Raw genomic sequence first — 20,183 nt, 5'->3', positions numbered from 1 at the left:
TCACTACACTCGCATTAACATCTGTTAACCATGACCAATAAAATTTGATTTGATTTGGCTTGTGTTGAGTGCCACCTGTAGCGACACAGCACGAATGAGGTCATTCATTTCAGCCACCCATGCAGGCTTTTCCGGCTCTGGGCTGCTCTGCCCCCTAGCCCGCACAATGGGTGTGTCTCCCTGCACCCCCACCGAAGCCCCAGCCCACACGAGCTCACTCTCCAAAGCCATCTCTAAGGCTATCTGCAATGCCTCAGGATGAGCCAGCTGGGTCTTTAAGCGCAGCTCGATAGGAGAGAGCTCCTGTATGAACTGGTCCCTTGCTAGCTTGCTCTGCTCGAAGGGGTGCATGTGTGCATAGTTTATATTTATATTAATGAAATCTCAATCATAAATGTTAGAAACGTACATTTTTTCCCGTACAAGCAGACATTCCGACGTAGCCACCTTGAACTATAGTGTAGCCTACGCTAGTGTATTTCGTGTTATTCTAATGGCCTAGAAAACATGATGCCCAATCTATAGGTAATCTATCTTTCCCTCATCACCTCATGGCATGGTATGTTATCTTATCTCGCTGTATACAGATCTAAATGTTGTTAGCTAATCACAGACTGTGTTGTTGCCAGTAGCATCAGACAACCAATAAGAGTTGTGTCCACGGCTTTCAGAGGAGTTCATATGCGTTATTCGGGTTCCTTGGGATGTACATTCAGTCGAATTGAGCAGTTCATAGACTTTCCCAGAGGGTCCGTGCTATTCGGGATCCTTGGGATGTCCCTACCTCTATCAAGTAAAAATGTGAAATGCTTACGTTTAGTGTTAGTTTAGAGTAAGGACGTCCCAAGGAATCCCGATTGCAGTGACCGTTCATAGACTGAGAGACTGGCACGGTATTTGAGAGCTCGGCGGCGACACAGACAAGCGGCAGAAGCGATTTTCGAGTGTCTGCCCCAGATAGTTTCCTTAGAGACGATGAAAAGAATGACCAAGATGTACTTGATCCAATTGAGGAGTAAGTAGGCTATATTTAAGTAGTGATATCGTTTGGAAATATTTAGGCCTACTGTGTAAAGGCATATTTTGTTTATTTGAATTTTTTTGGGTTGATAACGAGTTGATAACATATTGTCGAAAGCACGTTGGCGATATTATTTACTGTGTCGATAGCGGAGTAGGCTAGTGTACAATAACGTAATTTGATTTGCTAGTATTATTTATTTAATGGATGAATTAAAATGTAAATGAAAATATACACATGTGGTGCTATAGGATATACATATTTTACATTGTAATACATTACCCCTACATGCCATTGTGCTATAGGATATATATATATATATACGTGCATATTTTACATTGTAATACACTACCCCTACATGCCATTGTGCTATAGGATATATACACTGCTCAAAAAAATAAAGGGAACACTTAAACAACACAATGTAACTCCAAGTCAATCACACTTCTGTGAAATCAAACTGTCCACTTAGGAAGCAACACTGATTGACAATACATTTCACATGCTGTTGTGCAAATGGACTAGACAACAGGTGGAAATTATAGGCAATTAGCAAGACACCCCCAATAAAGGAGTGGTTCTGCAGGTAGGGACCACAGACCACTTCTCAGTTCCTATGCTTCCTGGCTGATGTTTTGGTCACTTTTGAATGCTGGCGGTGCTTTCACTCTAGTGGTAGCATGAGATGGAGTCTACAACCCACACAAGTGCCTCAGGTAGTGCAGCTCATCCAGGATGGCACATCAATGCGAGCTGTGGCAAGAAGGTTTGCTGTGTCTGTCAGCGTAGTGTCCAGAGCATGGAGGCGCTACCAGGAGACAGGCCAGTACATCAGGAGACGTGGAGGAGGTCGTAGGAGGGCAACAACCCAGCAGCAGGACCGCTACCTCCGCCTTTGTGCAAGGAGGAGCAGGAGGAGCACTGCCAGAGCCCTGCAGAATGACCTCCAGCAGGCCACAAATGTGCATGTGTCTGCTCAAACGGTCAGAAACAGACTCCATGAGGGTGGTATGAGGGTCCAACACCGTGCAGGACGTTTGGCATTTGCCAGAGAACACCAAGATTGGCAAATTGGCCACTGGCGCCCTGTGCTCTTCACAGATGAAAGCAGGTTCACACTGAGCACGTGACAGACGTGACAGAGTCTGGAGACGCCGTGGAGAACGTTCTGCTGCCTGCAACATCCTCCAGCATGACCGGTTTGGCGGTGGGTCAGTCATGGTGTGGGGTGGCATTTCTTTGGGGGGCCGCACAGCCCTCCATGTGCTCGCCAGAGGTAGCCTGACAGCCATTGGGTACCGAGATGAGATCCTCAGACTCCTTGTGAGACCATATGCTGGTGCGGTTGGCCCTGGGTTCCTCCTAATGCAAGACAATGCTAGACCTCATGTGGCTGGAGTGTGTCAGCAGTTCCTGCAAGAGGAAGGCATTGATGCTATGGACTGGCCAGCCCGTTCCCCAGACCTGAATCCAATTGAGCACATCTGGGACATCATGTCTCGCTCCATCCACCAACGCCACGTTGCACCACAGACTGTCCAGGAGTTGGTGGATGCTTTAGTCCAGGTCTGGGAGGAGATCCCTCAGGAGACCATCCGCCACCTCATCAGGAGCATGCCCAGGCGTTGTAGGGAGGTCATACAGGCACGTGGAGGCCACACACACTACTGAGTTTCATTTTGACTTGTTTTAAGGACATTACATCAAAGTTGGATCAGCCTGTAGTGTGGTTTTCCACTTTAATTTTGACTGTGACTCCAAATCCAGACCTCCATGGGTTAATAAATTGGATTTCCATTGATTATTTTTGTGTGATTTTGTTGTCAGCACATTCAACTATGTAAAGAAAAAAGTATTTAATAAGATTATTTCTTTCATTCAAATCTCGGATGTGTTGTTTAAGTGTTCCCTTTATTTTTTTGAGCAGTATATATATACGTGCATATTTTACTTTATAATACATTACCCCTACATGCCATTGTGTGCTGGAGCTATGGGTGTATTTTTCCACTGGCACTAGGCCTACACATTCACACTCGAACTGAATTGAATGGGGGATGCATAAATACTTTTCACTGAAGAAGGGAAACAAGGTACAACATGCAACTTCGATGGAAGACCTAAAATCATGCCTGACAAAATCACAACGGTATCCTAATATAGTGTGGATACAGTAGTAGCCTATTCTACAACAATGTAACAATGTGCTAGTATTATTTATCTAATTGATCAATTAAAATGGAAATGTGGATGGGTACACTACTTCATTCAATGATTACGGTATTGTACAAGGTAGATACAGGAGTAGTCTACAATAATAATGTAATTGAATGTGCTATAGTATCATTTATTTAATTGATGAATACAATTGTAAATGGGGATGGGTAGACTACTTCATTCAGTGAATACTGAATGTATTGATACCCCTGGAGTATGTTAATGACTGCTTTTCAGCTGTTAAACTATGGCAATGTCAAACTAATTTCTAAATCTCTTTCTTTTAGTCAAGATGTGATGAGACAGAGCAACCAATCAACTTCACTGCAGCTGCTCAAACCACCACCCTCACTTTTCTCCCTCCGTAAGTAACCACAGCCTCTTCTCCTGTTCAAAATGGTGGTGCTATTTTGTGTGTTATCTTGAATACCAGGCAGATGTTTGAGTATAGAATAAAATGGTGTTAAAAAAAAAGTACACTCTTTGAGAAAGGGGTTCCAACAGGTTCTTTGGCTGTCACCAAATGATAACTTTTTGGTTCCAGGTAGAAGTATTTTTGGTTCCATGTAGAACCCTCTGTGGAATGGAGCCCAAACGGGTTCTACTAAGACACAGAAGGGGTTCTACCTGGAACCAAAAAGGGTTATCCTATGGGGATAGCAGAAGAATCCTGGTAGTTTGTTGATAGCACCTTTTTATCTGATTGTAGGCCTATATTGCACTGGTGGTTTTCTGTAAAAAATACAATTAATTGGTGGTGGTGAGTTAAGATAATCAGAAATACTGTGAAACATCCCCACTTTTAGCACACATTTGCACAGTAACCTATTATGTGTGCTGAGGCATTTCTGATCACTCAACATTGACAGGACCAACAAAAAAGACATGCTTGGGGCTGCATCTCAGTGCTAGAGGTGTCACTACAGACCCTGGTAGTGATTGGGAGTCCCATAGGGCAGCGCACAATTGGCCCAGCGTCGTCCGGGTTAGGGTTTGGCCGGGGTGGGTCGTCATTGTAAATAAGAATTTGTTCTTAACTGACTTGCCTAGTTAAATAAAGGTCCAATTAAAAAAAGAAAAACATACAAACAAAAGATAACGTGTCTAACTTGAACCGTTATGCATTTATTAGGAGACTAGATACAAATAGCTAATCCTGGCTACCAATGTTCTAGCATTAATTTATTGAGGCAAGCAGATCAGAGATATCAAGGTGGTACTTAAGCATATGCCATGTGTATATGTGACACACACACATATGTATGGTCATATTTTGAATGTTTTATTTTGTTTATTTTGCCTCCCAGGTATTTGCATTTAATGTATGTATATAAATACTGCCGCTAGGGGAGCTGTGACGTCAATGGAGTGCGTTAGTGAGATCTTTCACATTTCTTCATTATGGAGAATGACTAGTTCTGAAAACTAACGTTTCTTCGTCTCATAATTTTATTCAATTATTTCAGGTATGTAATGTGCAAAAGTGCAATATGACTCAAAATATTGAGGTAACATGGTTAATTACATAGTCCATGAGTTTGATGATGTTTGAAGGCAACTGAAGGGAGTGTTAACCGAGTGAAAAACTGGTTGGTATTTTCTCCATTGTAAGTAATGGAGTTAGGCTAGCTTGCTAATGGTTTACGTGTAAGAGAAGGAATTAAGACGTCTGAACTTTTTGTACTTTTATTTTACAACGTTTTAGATCCAATTTGTTTTATTTTCTATGAACAAAAGCCTCAGTTTACGTAAGGTAATATATGTAAATGTGATGTCACGATAAAATATGTTAGTGTTAATATTTGTACAAAAATAGCGTTTAACAGTTCTCTAGCTTGATGCTAACCAAATTTAGCTTGGCTAAGTGCTAGTTAGCTCTAGCCTAGTTAGTTTTAGTCAATGTCAGCTTACATGTTAGTGGTTTATAATGTAATGGTTGTACCAATGTTTCGCATAGGCGTCCAGTAATTACGTTTTTTGAAATTGACACTGATAGTACAGTGAGTTGTAGATATATGGTGACTCCAGGTTTGGATGAACGGACCTTGACGGGTACCAGGAATTGTAGGACAACCAGAAGGTAATTATCTTTGCACACAACAGCAGCGTCCAGGCCTCCAGATTATTCACTTTATCGCCTGCTGTTCTGACGGGAGCCACAGCTGTTTACTGGGGTTGCCTATACTGTAGTATAACAAATGTGTGATTGACTTAGTGTTTTTCTATTGATATTTTTGTATAACGTACTTTGAGATCACTGATACTCCACCTGATGTGGTGGAAGTTGTCAAACCAGATCAGAACGCCTTCGAGGACCACCTTCATGCAAGGATGTGGAGGTTTTTGACCAGGTAAAAATGATTGTCCTCTGTTAATTTATTTTCTGGCCTTCCAAGATATATATATATATATATAAGAGCTGTATTTGTAATAATATGAAATATAATTGCGTTTATTTCTATTATCAATCAAGGTGAGACTGAACATGGACAAGGCGCATGAGAAAAAGGAGAGTCACCAGAGGTGAATCAAGGGAACCAAATATTCGACATCTGGGCTATGACTTGGCTTGGAAGAAGGACGAAAGGAAGGTGAGACCTGGAAAAGCTTTGTGCTCTTTCGCTCCTAGCTGGGGTCAACATCCGTTAAGGTGAATCTAAAAATCTCAGATGATAACTATTTGCATTTGCCGCCTCATGGTGGGCGACATCATCACGCTGTCAGCAGTACCATCACTGGCCCAGAGATTTCTCCAAATAGTCAATCTCAAGGCTAACCACTGGGTCACGTTAAGTAACCGCCACTTCCAGGTAGGTAGTTAAGGTGTATGACTCCAGTGGTCATGACAACATCCTGGAGTTTCTCTCACAACTCATCTCTATCTTGTCCAGGGACCATCCCTTACCTCCCTCATCAACCCCTCTGACATAAAAAAAATTGACATGTATCCTTTCTTTTCTGTCTGCCATTAACATTATTGCATGTCTAATCAAACATTTAAATTAAATCATTCAATAACTGTATTTTTACATACATGATAATCCCTTGACCTGTGTGTTTGCTTGTTTAAATCTGTATCCTACCCTTTTCCCTTTACTCTGCTCCTGTTCTCCAGGACCTAGGGGTTCTGCCTAACACCCAGACATGGATCCACCTGATGTCCTCCATAACCAACCACCCTCTAACTTTTCATTACATCAGCTACTGTTATTGTCATTATCTGCTAAGAGCAATAAAACTATCATACTGGCCACATAATGTGAGATGCACAGATTAGCTAAAAACACTAGCACTTCAAACATTCAGAACAGAGGGCAGCAGCGCCTGGACTTTGCAGTTTCCCTCATCAAGTCCACCTTCCAAGACTGACTACTTGTTGAAAACAAGTGACAGGCAGAACCTCCCATCCACACAGTGCCCAACTCCTCTCTATTCCACACACCAGAATTCAGTATTTCAGTCTATGATTACCATGTGAGTGTACAAACATATCTGAAAATAAATTGACACGTACCAAAAATGTTTTACATTTATGTATTTAAATCTAAAATACTGCCAGATTGGTTTTCACAGCTGTTTCGTAAGGTTTTCATTATTGTAAATTGTAACGTATCCCTTGATGGTGTTTGTTAGTTCAACATTATTCATTGTTGTATCATAAGACATACAATAAATATATATTCAACCACAAGGGTGTACGAATGCGCTATGATTATTATTATTTTTTTCATCATAATAGAGGACTAATGTTATTTCAGTGTAGATAAGGGAAGGCCTGTTTAAAATGAAAATATCCCAGCCAGACAAGCCAGTGTATGAATAAAAGGTATTTGCATATGAATGGAGTGGGAATTAGCTGACTTTGGGATCTGTAAAGTAAGTAACAATGTGGGGGGGGGGGCATTGAAATTATATTTTTTTACCCTGATGCCTGTTTATTCATGAAAAGCAGAAGATGGTAAATAACTGCTTAGCCTATGCAAATTAATAGGAATGCATTTAGCCTAATTGGTAACAAATATGATGTGGGATCCTAGTACCGATTTTGTTTGTCAAATCCAGATTAAATATAGGTCTTCATGTGTATCAAATCTGTAGGCGATTGTGGGCAAAATCAATGTCAAACTGCTGAAATGTTTAGGCTTCATCATGACCTGTGGTTAAAACAGGCTGGGGTGTTTTCGGTTCCGTTTAGTCTGATTCAATGGGATTCTCCTGAGTAATAAATGTTTTTATCTGTTAAACTGTTTGGTCTATGTATAGACCTATAAAGATTCTAACATTTTGGTATTTTGCGGTAGGCATAGCTCTAAATTGCAGAGCATTTAATAAACCAACCACATTTTCCTGTGATGTTTGAACACGATCTTCGATAGCCTAGTAGACAGCAGAAATAATCATGTAGTTAATCATTGTTACAGCCTAGATCGCTTTATATCATCTGGACTGTTGATTTTTCTATGGCTAAGCAAACAAGTGGTAGCATATGCTTTTTGCCTGTCTCTATAACAAGGGTTAGGCCTATATCCTCACATACCCTCTCAATTCAAACCTTGCATTTAACCATAAACCATCTCCACAGAAATGTATAGCCTACGGATTGCGTTGTAACAGTGATTGTGTCTGTTAATCCGGTAAACTGGGAAGTGGGGAAAAAAACGGGGTTCAATCATGACATCAGGGATTTTCAGGTCAGATAAAGATGCCAGAGTTTCTGATTGGAATTCCGAGTTGGATGACCGTTTGAAACAAACAAAAAAATCACTGTCAGCAATTTTTTTTTAGAGTTCCCAGTTGTCTTGAACGCACTGAAGTTCGAAGTCAGAGATTGCCGACTTCCGAGTTGTTTTGAATGCGCCACTAGAGACGTAGGCTACCTCTTGTTTCTGAATAGGGCTACCTCCAACAAAGAAGCCCTTGTGCCTGTATTGATGTGAGAAATAGGCATATCTACACAGTAATGGTGGATGGCTACGATATCAACTAGCCTAATAGGTTTTGTATTGAGGTGATAGCCCTATTTTAACCAGGTAGGCCAGTTAACAAGTTCTCATTTACAACTGCGACCTGGCCAAGATAAAGCAAAGCAGAACGACAAAAACAACAACACAGAGTTACGCATGGCATGAGAGAAATTACAGTCAATAACACAATAGAAAAATCTATGTACAGTGTGTGCAAATGTAGTACAATTAGGGAGGTAAGGCAATAAATAGGCCATAGTGGCGAAATAATTACAATTTAGCATTAACACTGGGGTGATGCATGTGCAGATGATGATGTGCAAGTAAATCAACAAATTAAATAAATTAGATTACTCAGGCAATGAACATGTAGACGTTTGTAAGACATTCATGGTGAGATCTTTAATAATAAACTAAACAGATGTAACAGTGTAGGTTCCGTCCCTCTCTTCGCCCCAAACTGGGCTCGAACCAGGAACCCTTGCACACCTCAACAACTGACACCCACGAAGCATCGTTAACCATCGCGCCATAAAAGCCGCGGCCCTTGCTACGCAAGGGGAACAACCACTTCAGGTCTCAGAGCGAGTGACGTCACCGATTGGAACGCTATTAGCGCGCACCACCGCTAACTAACTAGTCATTTCACATTGGTTACACAGACACTTAAACTAAGTGGCGCGTAACACATGTAGACGTTTTAAAGGCGTTCATGGTAAGATCCTTCATAATAAACTTACACCAAACTGACACATGAGGCGAAGTGAACACAACGTGAATACTACGTCTACATAACGTGTACGTATCACTTGACGTGAACGCGTCGACAGTTTGACGCCTTAGCCTGTTAGGGCTAGGGGGCAGTATTGACACGGCCGGATAAAAAACGTACCGGATTTAATCTGGTTACTACTCCTGCCCAGTAACTAGAATATGCATATAATTATTGGCTTTGGATAGAAAACACCCTAAAGTTTCTAAAACTGTTTGAATGGTGTCTGTGAGTATAACAGAACTCATATGGCAGGCCAAAACCTGAGAAGATTCCATGCAGGAAGTGGCCTGTCTGACAAGTTGTGTTTCATCTTGGCTCTTTTTATTGAAGACTGAGGATCTTTGCAATAACGTGACACTTCCTACGGCTCCCATAGGCTCTCAGAGCCCGGGAAAAAGCTGAACGATATCGAGGCAGCCTCTGGCTGAAACACTTTATCGCGTTTGGCAAGTGGCCGATCAGAGTACTATGGGCTTAGGCGCGTGCCCGAGTCGACCAAATGCTTTATTTTCTTTCGTCTGTTTACCTAAACGCAGATTCCCGGTCGGAATATTATCGCTTTTTTATGAGAAAAATGGCATAAAAATTGATTTTAAACAGCGGTTGACATGCTTCGAAGTACGGTAATGGAATATTTAGACATTTTTTGTCACGAATTGCGCCATGCTCGTCACCCTTATTTACCCTTTCGGATAGTGTCTTGAACGCACGAACAAAATGCCGCTGTTTGGATATAACTGGATTATTTTGAACCAAACCAACATTTGTTATTGAAGTAGAAGTCCTGGGAGTGCATTCTGACGAAGACAGCAAAGGTAATAACATTTTTCTTATAGTAAATCTGACTTTTATGAGTGCTAAACTTGCTGGGTGTCTAAATAGCTAGCCCTGTGATGCCGGGCTATCTACTGAGAATATTGCAAAATGTGCTTTCACCGAAAAGCTATTTTAAAATCGGACATATCGAGTGCATAGAGGAGTTCTGTATCTATAATTCTTAAAATAATTGTTATGCTTTTTGTGAACGTTTATCGTGAGTAATTTAGTAAATTCACCGGCAGTGTTCGGTGGGAATGCTAGTCACATGCTAGTCACATGCTAATGTAAAAAGCTGGTTTTTAGCTGTGGTTTGGGTTTATGTGACATTATATGCTAGCTTGAAAAATGGGTGTCTGATTATTTCTGGCTGGGTACTCTGCTGACATAATCTAATGTTTTGCTTTCGTTATAAAGCCTTTTTGAAATCGGACAGTGTGGTTAGATTAACGAGAGTCTTGTCTTTAAAATGGTGTAAAATAGTCATATGTTTGAAAAATTGATGTTTTTGCATTTTTGAGGAATTTGAATAACGCGCCACGGGAATACACTGGCTGTTGATTAGGTGGGACGCAGCCCATAGAGGTTAAAAACAACTTGTCTCCATTGACAGTCCATGTTAATTCATGGCGGTATTTTATAGCGCTAGGAAGACATTAGGTGACTCGGTGAGAGGTATCAGTAGCTTCACGAGGCTTAATTCTGGCATGAATCATCCCCCATAGTCGACGAAGCACTCATGCCCATCATTCTAGCAGTCACCCTCAAGCGGTCTCTGCTCCGATGCCCTGGCAATCTCCTCGGCCAGATCCTCTGACGTCCATGCACACGCACCTCCTTGGCCATAATCGTCCCCTACCTCCACCTTCACTTTCGGATTCCCTCAGCATTTAACCCCATTCTCACGTACATTAGCTAACCACGGTAGTCAGCTAGCTAGCTGGCTAACTTTTATCTACGTTTTTACTTCAGACACCAATGTAATGACCTGGCTAGATTATAAATGAACACATTTCCAGGCAGAGGTTTGAGTTTACGAACTCACGGTTTATTAAGCCAAATCCACACAGGCTACTGTTTGGCCGTAGCCCACGCCAAATAAATGAAGGATACCTATATAAATCAAACGTGACCATCTCTTACCTGACGTAAGAGAGAAAACAATGGCTAAACAAGGTCAAGGTCTTAACTTGCAATTCTACATCCCCTTCCAAACCCCCCACGCCACTCCACCAACCGCCAGGATGTCCAGCATCAGAACATTCCAGGCATTCTCGTGATTGGCAGATAGCAGGTTGATTGGCAAGTCGGACCCCAAGAACACTGGGTACAACAGTGTAAGTACAACACAACCAACTGATAGCATAACACATAACTGTCTGTGCGGGTTGCTACAATATTAATGATACATGTAAAAAATTGAATCATTTGTTTTATTTTATTTTAAAAGTAGTGCACTGGGCTTTTACTAGTCCTGTATTAGGGACCTATTTAGGCGTCTGTAGCGCGGGTAAACATGCAGACGTGACCAAAGACATGACTAAAACCAGAGCCAACTCTGCAGCAATTCATGTATACAGTGGATATATAGGATATAAAAATGAATGTGATATTTGAGGCGCTCTCACTAATTGATTGTACAATGTACACACATATGATTTTAGTTTGTGAGTTTGTCAGGCATTCACTCATTGCAGTACAATGTAGAGAAAAACATGGAAATTCAAGAGGGTGCTACGAAATTAATGTCAAAACATAGTTTTCTTTGCTTTATGTCACTATCAATTACATATAATTAATGATTAGATTGTTCTCTACAATATTATAACATTAATATACTTGTACTTGACAGTGTTGATGAAATAAGAATGTTAATTTGCTGTGACCGTTGCTAGTTTAGACTGAGCCGCTCTTTGTTGTATCTCTTCCATATTTGGCGTTGTGAGGTGGTACCATTTGGAGGTGTTTATGTAGTTAGACAGATCAAAATAAACTTGATACCTTCCTCATTTTCACCTCCAGATCCTTGGCTTTCATTGCCTATATTGGCAATCAATCTACATTGAGAGTGGATGTTTCTATGGTGATTTAAAGGGAACGATTTAGAAATACACAATGAAAACAGGAACAGATTGTCTTCCTGGAGAGTGGATATTGAAATGTAGTCTCTTAGCATTGTAAATAAATATATATTTAGTTCTGTTGATGAAAGTTACTTGAGAAGGAGACCAAGTCAAGACGCTGGACCAGGTGGATTCAGTATATAGTAAGGCTGTTTATTATGAGACAAAGATATTTGGCTGAGCGTGCACGGACTCGTTCGTTTAGCTCTTAGGGAACTAGCAGAAGAGAGAGCCCCGAAAACATAGTGTGCGTTTTATTTATACAATGAAATAACAGTGTGTTGACGTAGGTTGAGTCTAGTGGGTCCGCTCTCCTGACTGGTCGATGAGTGGAGGAACGGTCCATTCTCCGGGAGTGTCGACTTCCCATTGGCCCTTGGCAGTGTCCTTTGTCCTCGGAGTCCAACACCCCCAAGTGTGTGTGTGTGTGTGTGTGTGTGTCTGCTAAGTCGTGTCTGGGTATGGGGTGTTGTTTTTTTACACCAGTGGCCAGTTCGTGTGGCTAGGGCGCTTCCTGTTTTGTCATGTTATGTGAGTGCTTAAGTCAGCCAATTGTCTCTGAGTGTGCTCGTGATTGGTATCAGTTGGTTGCCCAATATGTCTCTGGAGCCCTGCTGTGCACCGCTGCAAAGCATGTCGTGCAAATGCCCTCCTTATACATCACTAGGTAAAAAGTTAGATTATCTTTATTACAAATCCCCCTCTTCACGTCTGCAAGACGTGACAAAGAAAAAGGGGAACAAGCTGCAGCAAAGCGGGAGTGAAAACAAACAAACGGAAGTACACAAATTTGTCAGAGACAAATTTTGTGAGTCCCCCTCTTCACCCTTCATCTCAGCAGATATCTTGTCAAGTCTCAATAGGGATTAAAATCATTCCCATTACAAACCACCCGTTTTGCTAGATATTTCACATACATTATAACACATCTATTTTTATTGGATTCAGAAATTTCACACAAATTCAAACTAATTCATGCATCCCAATAGATGGTCTCATCTAACATGTGCTCCTCATATTTAAATGAATCCTCCACCTTGCTCGGCGGTAGGTACTTGTCGTCTCATTGATCTGAACTTTGACTCGGTCCGTAGCTCACCATCTGCTCCGTTATCCATCTCTCTAGAGTTCTGGTGATTAAACCTCTTGCACACGGGACCAAACAACAACCACACAACCCAAACACACTCACACAGGTGAAAGCAGCCCATAATACAGTTCTTGCAACACTTTTCCATTTCCCAAACATGAGCTGTGTTATCAAAAATGTACGTACAGCAATGAACCTAATCATTCTACCTACACCATCCTCTTTGCCCGTAATCTATCGAGAGTCAGTCTATTTTACCAGGTCATGAGGAGGTGGCGGATAATTGGTCAGAGAACCTCTTTACTGCATCCCCTGTTTCATTCATGAATCTCTGTTGATTAAAAGATGTCATTAATTCAATCCACATTATTATTTATTGTTAACCACCAAAATAATGTAGTGTTAAAGCCTTCACATATTTGATTCATAGCTTTGTATTCATCTGGAACTTCCCTGAGGATGCCAATAGCATCCCTCTAGACAAAGCTACTCCCATCCTGGTCAAAACTCCTCCTGTCCCTACTTTAGCCTCCTATAACTGGCCTCTGATGACTAACTCGAACTGGTTAGACCAATAACCCCAGGGCGCAATTCCTAACCACCCTTTGTGGTAATTTCTGTCGTATGCGTCCTTTGCTGGTACTAGCCCACCCTTCATCAGTTGTAGGTGCTATGAGGTTAAACATTTTCTCCTGTGCTTTCAAACCTAAGTCAGTCACATTAACAATTACCTTTCCAGCCATTAAAATCATCTAAGTTCTCGGTGCCATTCTTGTATCTATAACACTGGTGCTCATCAGGAATTTAGGTGAACCGAGGTGGGTTGGCTGAGTACTTCAATCTGGCCAACCCATATTCCTGTACAGTTGTCTGCTTCCCCAGAAAATTGTTTAATGTTTACCTTAAATTCTACATCTTGATCTTCTTTGATTCCTTATTCTGTATGTCACTCATCAGTGTATTATATAGTTTATCTTTTACTTCTTCTCAATGACAACGGTAACCTATGTTTAGTACCAGTAGGTGGTGGATCTGAATATATCAGAAAGATTAGACTATGATGCAGCTCAGAGTCTCTACTCTTCCCAAAAACCGTCAACCCTCTCCTGCCCTTAGTCTCTCTGCTTGGTACCACCCCATACTCACACCTCTAGGAGCACACACAGTGATGAACGGTCGGGATAGGAAATCTTCGTTAAGGAGGTAACCCCCGGACCTTATTGGTTCTCGGTTCTTCTCCTAACTCTGTGTGTGATCATCAGTGCTCATATGTGTACATACCTTTTTGCAGTGGGTAACTTGAACCCAAGTGACTCTCTCAGCTTTTCTAATGGCAAAGGCAATGGTTTAACAGCACCTGGTATGGGCCTTCCCAACGGGACTGCTTCCAGTTTTTTTCTCCTCAGGGACTGGATCCACACCCAGTCTCCTAGTTCGGATTGAGTGAATCACCTTCTCTTGTAATTCACCTGTTGGACACAAAATCTTGGACATACGGGTTTGGTTAAAAAACAGTCTTCTCATGTGCTCTGCTAGTATTTCTTCACTTCTATGTCTACCTGTTCTGGTATCTGGCATTCTATAGGCTCTACCTAATTAGCTAAAATGTCATCCATCATTTAAAGAGATAGATCCCAGTATCAACACTAGGGATAATATCTTGTCCTCATTTTTTAGTTACCATAATCTTGTCCACCAAGTAAGTTGGGAACACTTCTACCCATTTGCTATGCTTATCTGTTATTTTTAAACACCCCTTCTTCCCCTCATTTCGGAATAGTTCAATAAGTCAATTTCCAAATGTTGGAATGGAAATTCTACAAAAATGTTTTTTGTTCTAGTAGCATCCTATCCTGTTCTATCGCCTGCTCTACCATACTCCCCCTATTTATACATGGCTCAAGCCATGTATCAATTTTGCTGCATTTCTTAACAATGTCTTTTGTAAGGTTAGTAAATTATCCTTATGTCAGCCCTTCTCTTGTAGGATTGCCCCCTTTCATATACCACATGTCCAATTCTCCCTGGGGCATTCATCCTTAGCTACCCTGTGCATTTCTCTATCAAGTGTCCTATCTTCTTTAAGATTGAACAACTTCTTTCAACTAAATTATCATATCTTTTCCTAGCGAATTTTACCAAACATAACTTAAAATCAAAACTATAATACATGCCTATGGAGCCGATAGTCTCTCCATGTATTAATATCCTAACTAAATGAACCTAACTAAATGATCCTGCTATCTTCTATTCTTATGTCTTTTCTGTCTCTCCAGTGTTATTTCTGTCCTCACCGGTTTATAATTTAACTATGCTGGTCTCCACTCACTAACCGTTATCTAATTCTTCTATGTTACTTTTATCTTCTCTTCCTTGTTTATGCTCTCCTCCTTCTACTTCCAACCCATCAAGGTCTCAGCAGTGCAGGGGAGTACTAAATGTCTCATGATCTTATTACATATCTACCTAAATTTATCACGATACCCTCAATAATCCTGGATTCCCTACAGATGTCATATATTCCTGTCCTGTTGGCTTAGAATATATCCTAATGCTTGACATAAGTCTACCATTTAAAACTTATTTAACAACAAAATATAATATTACTATTATATTAATTCCAGTCTTGTTGTGTTAAATCTCTTCCACTAAATACAACCACAGCTGACTTCCTAAGGGAAAATAAACTTATCTAGATAATGTAAAAAGTACCCCTACTTATCAAACGATATTCACGTAACATAATCAGATCAAAATGACTAATCTGAACTACTCCCCAAAGAAAAATTATTGTACCCTTTTCGTCATTTTGTCTTCTCATTGGTTCAAATTATCAATTGTGTCTAAGAACTTTAACTCCATCATAATTATCAGTTCTCCAAATTTCCTTAAAGTTAGTATCCCAAATGACCTTAAATTCACCATCCAATGGCTTTTCATTGCGGCTGATCAGACCACAAAAGGAAAAGTCACCAGTGGGGTCAAAAAGTCATACCCCCTTTTCAGAACCGTTTTTTCTTTCTTACTACATTAGACAAATGAAAGCTAATAACCTTATCTACATTTTGTATCTCAAGTTCCCAGAACATTCCCTATCAAAAGAATTTCACGTGTTTAATTAAAACTCAGAAAATAAAACTTTAAAATGCCATGTGTGTCTACCCCTTTAAGATATCCTGTCCCTAGGAATTTTTCCCCAAAGAGCTAAACGCTCCTTATTCCATAAAATAACCACTTGGTCAGCATTTCCTCATACTACACCGATTTCAGAAACCCAAAAGTTAACTACAAACAAAACCTAAAAATGCTTATACTTCCATTGTACTCCCCCCAATCATTAGTTTTAAACTTAATTGAACATGCGCTACCCTTGGATACAATACTGTACTTCAATCTATGAAACCCCATATTTTAACGTACTATTTAACCAATTTGACCCAAGATTGCTTAAAACCCTAAAACCCTTTCAGTTTGTCTGCAAACCGGCCCATTCTGTTTGCTAGTAATACCCTGCCATTATACACAACTGTGTTTAATGTGCACCTTCCCTGTTAATATAAAATTAACTCCACCTGTAATTCAGAGTATAATGTTTAAATACATAAACTTCCTTTTCTAATTCACTGGTGTTACCTAAACATTCAAACCAAGAATCAATAACCAGCTTCACATCACCAAATGTTTCCTTCCAGCCAAACATAGCTCAGCGCACATAACCAATTCTCTTCTCATCTTTTGTTTTACCCGTAAGCAAAAATATAACCCACTACTCAACCAACGTTCTGCCTTACCTCTATAGTAAGATTAAAACCCAACTTCACAACTTCCTCTTCTCTTTCAGCTTCACATTTATGAAATATCCAAGACTTTAAAAGTAACATGTAAATCGCCATACTTATAAAAAATAACATCATTCAACTCTTTCTTTGTATGCTATTTCCAGCAACAGACAACGTATTATATCAAAATTCCCTCGCTATTATTTTCTAATTAGTTAGCCTTTCAATGTAAACTAATCAAGCTATCAAAATGTTACATTTATATCTTAAACAAACGCTAGCAACCATATCTCTCCAGGCAAAACATATCTTCTTACATTTTAGTCCCATGGTGCATGGGCTGGGATCCGAACCCGGGCCTCCCGCGTGGCAGGCGTGAAAACTAAACTATTCGAATGCATACTCGGGTTCAGTGTCTTCCACCTGAAGCAAAGGAAACATTAGGCCCCTATCAGCCTGACCAGGGTCAATAGCGGTGGTGATCAGCCTAGTAGTGTACACTCACAAAAATAACAAACAGGGGAGCTGATATCCCCAGCCTCTCCCAGGGAGGGAGGTACCCCGACCCTGTGCGTGGTGCCTTAGGTCGTGGAAACGGAAGCCATTGTCCCATTTTCCCCAACTAAGGTTTCAGTGGTTGGAATCGAATTTATGTAGGGCGCGCAAATCGGCCCTGGTTTCAGTCAAAGTTCTGGAAGGGGTTGGGGCTGGAGTGCAATGTGTAAGGTGGTGCCAAGGTGCCCCTGATTTACCTTTGACCTGGACAGAGTGTGAAGTAACTTCCTTCACTTCGTACGGCCCAGTCCACCTGGGTTCCAGCCACTTTCTCTTGTGGACCTTGACCCTCACCCAGTCCCCAACTTTTACCTTCAGTGATGGCGAGTCTCCCAACAGCTCCCCCTCTTGGACCTTGCGGATCTGTGTGGAGAGAGCTGCAGAAAGTTCCGTCAGTTTTCTCACATACAGACATTACAATTTGTTGTACATCAAGGGCGGGCATTTGACCTCCCTCCCTTGGTGGACCAGGCATATTCAAACCTGCACATACCTTAGCTATTTAGCCTTAAGGGTTTGAGTGGCGCGTTCCACTAACTTTGTATACTTAGCCCGTCGCTGGTTGGAACCAGCGATGTATTCACGGCGCGGACACTTACTTATCTCTGGTGTCACACCCTCATAGACAAAGAACTAAAAATTATGTGTTGTGCAGTTATCAATTAAAGTTTTAAATACCCCAGTACAATACCAACAGCACGGCGGCTGATCAATGCTATTATTACAATTTTATCAATAATTATTTATAATTAGAGGGGGATTCGCGGAACGTCCAATCAACAATACAGAATTACACGTATCCGACTATTTATTGATGCTCCTAGCTGATGACCACTTCAGCTAGCCCCAATCTCACGGATATTTCTAGGTTAAATACTATGCACCCGACTGTATTGATGCTCCGGGCTGAGAGTCACTTCAGTCCGCCCCAATTTCACGGAATGCAATATCACTTGTACCCGACTATGTATTAATGCCCCACACCAAACGCCACTTTAGCTGGACAGAAACTCACAGATACACTTTTACCAATCCCAGTTTCACTGATGCTACTTGGTTACAAACGTGATCAATCCCAGTTTTACTGATGCGCCTAGTCGAGCGCCATTTCGACTAGTCCCAGTGTACCGATGCAACTTGACCTAACAACTAATTATCCGACTATATATTGGTGCTCCTAACTGATGACCACTTCAGTTAGCCCCAATCTCACGGATATCTCTGGGTTAATTTATATGCACCCGACTATGTATTGATGCTCCGAACTGAGAGTCACTTCAGTCCGTCTCAATCTCACGGAATGCAATATCCCATGTACCCGACTATGTATTAATGTCCAAACCAAACGCCACTTTAGTTGGACAGAAACTCACGGATACATTTTCAGGCCTATAACAGCAAATATCCTTGTACTCAGCCTTAACGTTTGTCTATATAATTTCATGCAATATTAACAGTAATTCATACTCACGCCCAGTACTACTGATCAAAATTTGGATAAAGACTATAATACAATATGCAGATTTTGTTTTAACAGGCTCTGCTTACCTTTTTTTAGTCGAGCTCGTTGATCAGTTTCCCGGGGCAAGCAGAATCGCCGATGACTCCTGCGGACAGGTCACCCGTCCTTACGAGATTGTCCCGGACTTGTCTCCTCTCACATCAACCATTAATGGACCGAATTCAGGAGTTTGAAACCATCCTCTGCTACCAATTTTGTTGATGAAAGTTACTTGAGAAGGAGACCAAGTCAAGACGCTGGACCAGGTGGATTCAGTATATAGTAAGGCTGTTTATTATGAGACAAAGATATTTGGCTGAGCGTGCACGGACTCGTTCGTTTAGCTCTTAGGGAACTAGCAGAAGAGAGAGCCCCGAAAACATAGTGTGCGTTTTATTTATACAATGAAATAACAGTGTGTTGACGTAGGTTGAGTCTAGTGGGTCCGCTCTCCTGACTGGTCGATGAGTGGAGGAACGGTCCATTCTCCGGGAGTGTCGACTTCCCATTGGCCCTTGGCAGTGTCCTTTGTCCTCGGAGTCCAACACCCCCAAGTGTGTGTGTGTGTCTGCTAAGTCGTGTCTGGGTATGGGGTGTTGTTTTTTTTACACCAGTGGTCAGTTCGTGTGGCTAGGGCGCTTCCTGTTTTGTCATGTTATGTGAGTGCTTAAGTCAGCCAATTGTCTCTGAGTGTGCTCGTGATTGGTATCAGTTGGTTGCCCAATATGTCTCTGGAGCCCTGCTGTGCATATAGAAAAATACCCTGTTTTCACTCACAAAACTGCAGCTACTAGTTAGCTTTTCAGTTGACGTTCGAAGTTAGCGATATTCCATTCACGCTAAACAAGCTAAATTCTCAAGAGTAAATAGTCTAACTTTTAACCATATAAGGTAGATACATGGGGTTTGAACTTGTTTTTCTGACCGAATTCTCTATTGAATGGACATATTTGCGTAAACCTTTAAATAATTAATCCTTTTATGGGTGATATGGCGGTTGGATAATTTATTTCGACATTATAAAGAAAAACTTGGCACCTCCCGGACTTCACTCCTTGACTTTCCTCTTTAGTCGGTTGCTTCAACCTTACCACTCAAACAAGTCCGATGTCATGTTGGCTAGCTAAACTCATTCGTAGAAACAATTAATTGGGTCTGTCATCTCGACACTCCTCCGGTGTAAAGTTGTTTTTGACGAAAATGAAAACTTGTCAGTTTTTCACTTTCACAGGGTCGGAGTAGTAACATGTTCAAGTACTTAACTCTTACATCTAGATGTTCCGCTAGCGGAACACCGCTCCAATATCCAATGATAGGGCGTGGCGCGAATTACAAATTCCTC

General features: G+C 41.1%; 2 long non-coding RNA genes across 10 annotated transcripts; one reads left to right on the top strand and one right to left on the bottom strand.

Moving 5' to 3' along the window:
- The first annotated feature begins 390 nt into the window (after positions 1-390).
- LOC106612571 (uncharacterized) lies at positions 391-6,929 on the top strand. 9 transcript variants are annotated; one of them, XR_001330322.2, is made up of 5 exons: positions 391-559; positions 3,526-3,602; positions 4,546-4,704; positions 5,235-5,589; positions 5,712-6,929. It is a non-coding gene; the product is annotated as an uncharacterized lncRNA (long non-coding RNA). The 9 variants fall into 9 exon arrangements; XR_001330323.2 differs by having other exon boundaries at positions 392-559; positions 4,546-5,589; positions 5,712-6,182; positions 6,354-6,929; XR_006770851.1 differs by having other exon boundaries at positions 393-559; positions 4,546-5,589; positions 5,712-5,829; positions 5,966-6,929.
- Positions 6,930-12,048: 5,119 nt separating this feature from the next.
- Positions 12,049-19,461, bottom strand: LOC106612585 (uncharacterized). Its single transcript, XR_001330328.2, has 2 exons — positions 12,953-19,461; positions 12,049-12,660 (listed from the first exon to the last, which is right to left on the bottom strand). It is a non-coding gene; the product is annotated as an uncharacterized lncRNA (long non-coding RNA).
- Positions 19,462-20,183: the final 722 nt, after the last annotated feature.

The sequence above is a fragment of the Salmo salar genome, chromosome ssa01, assembly GCF_905237065.1.
Source record: "Salmo salar chromosome ssa01, Ssal_v3.1, whole genome shotgun sequence".
NCBI lineage: Eukaryota > Metazoa > Chordata > Actinopteri > Salmoniformes > Salmonidae > Salmo > Salmo salar.
The sequence above is the reverse complement of the archived record's forward strand: the minus strand, read 5'-3'. Positions and strand labels throughout refer to the sequence as shown.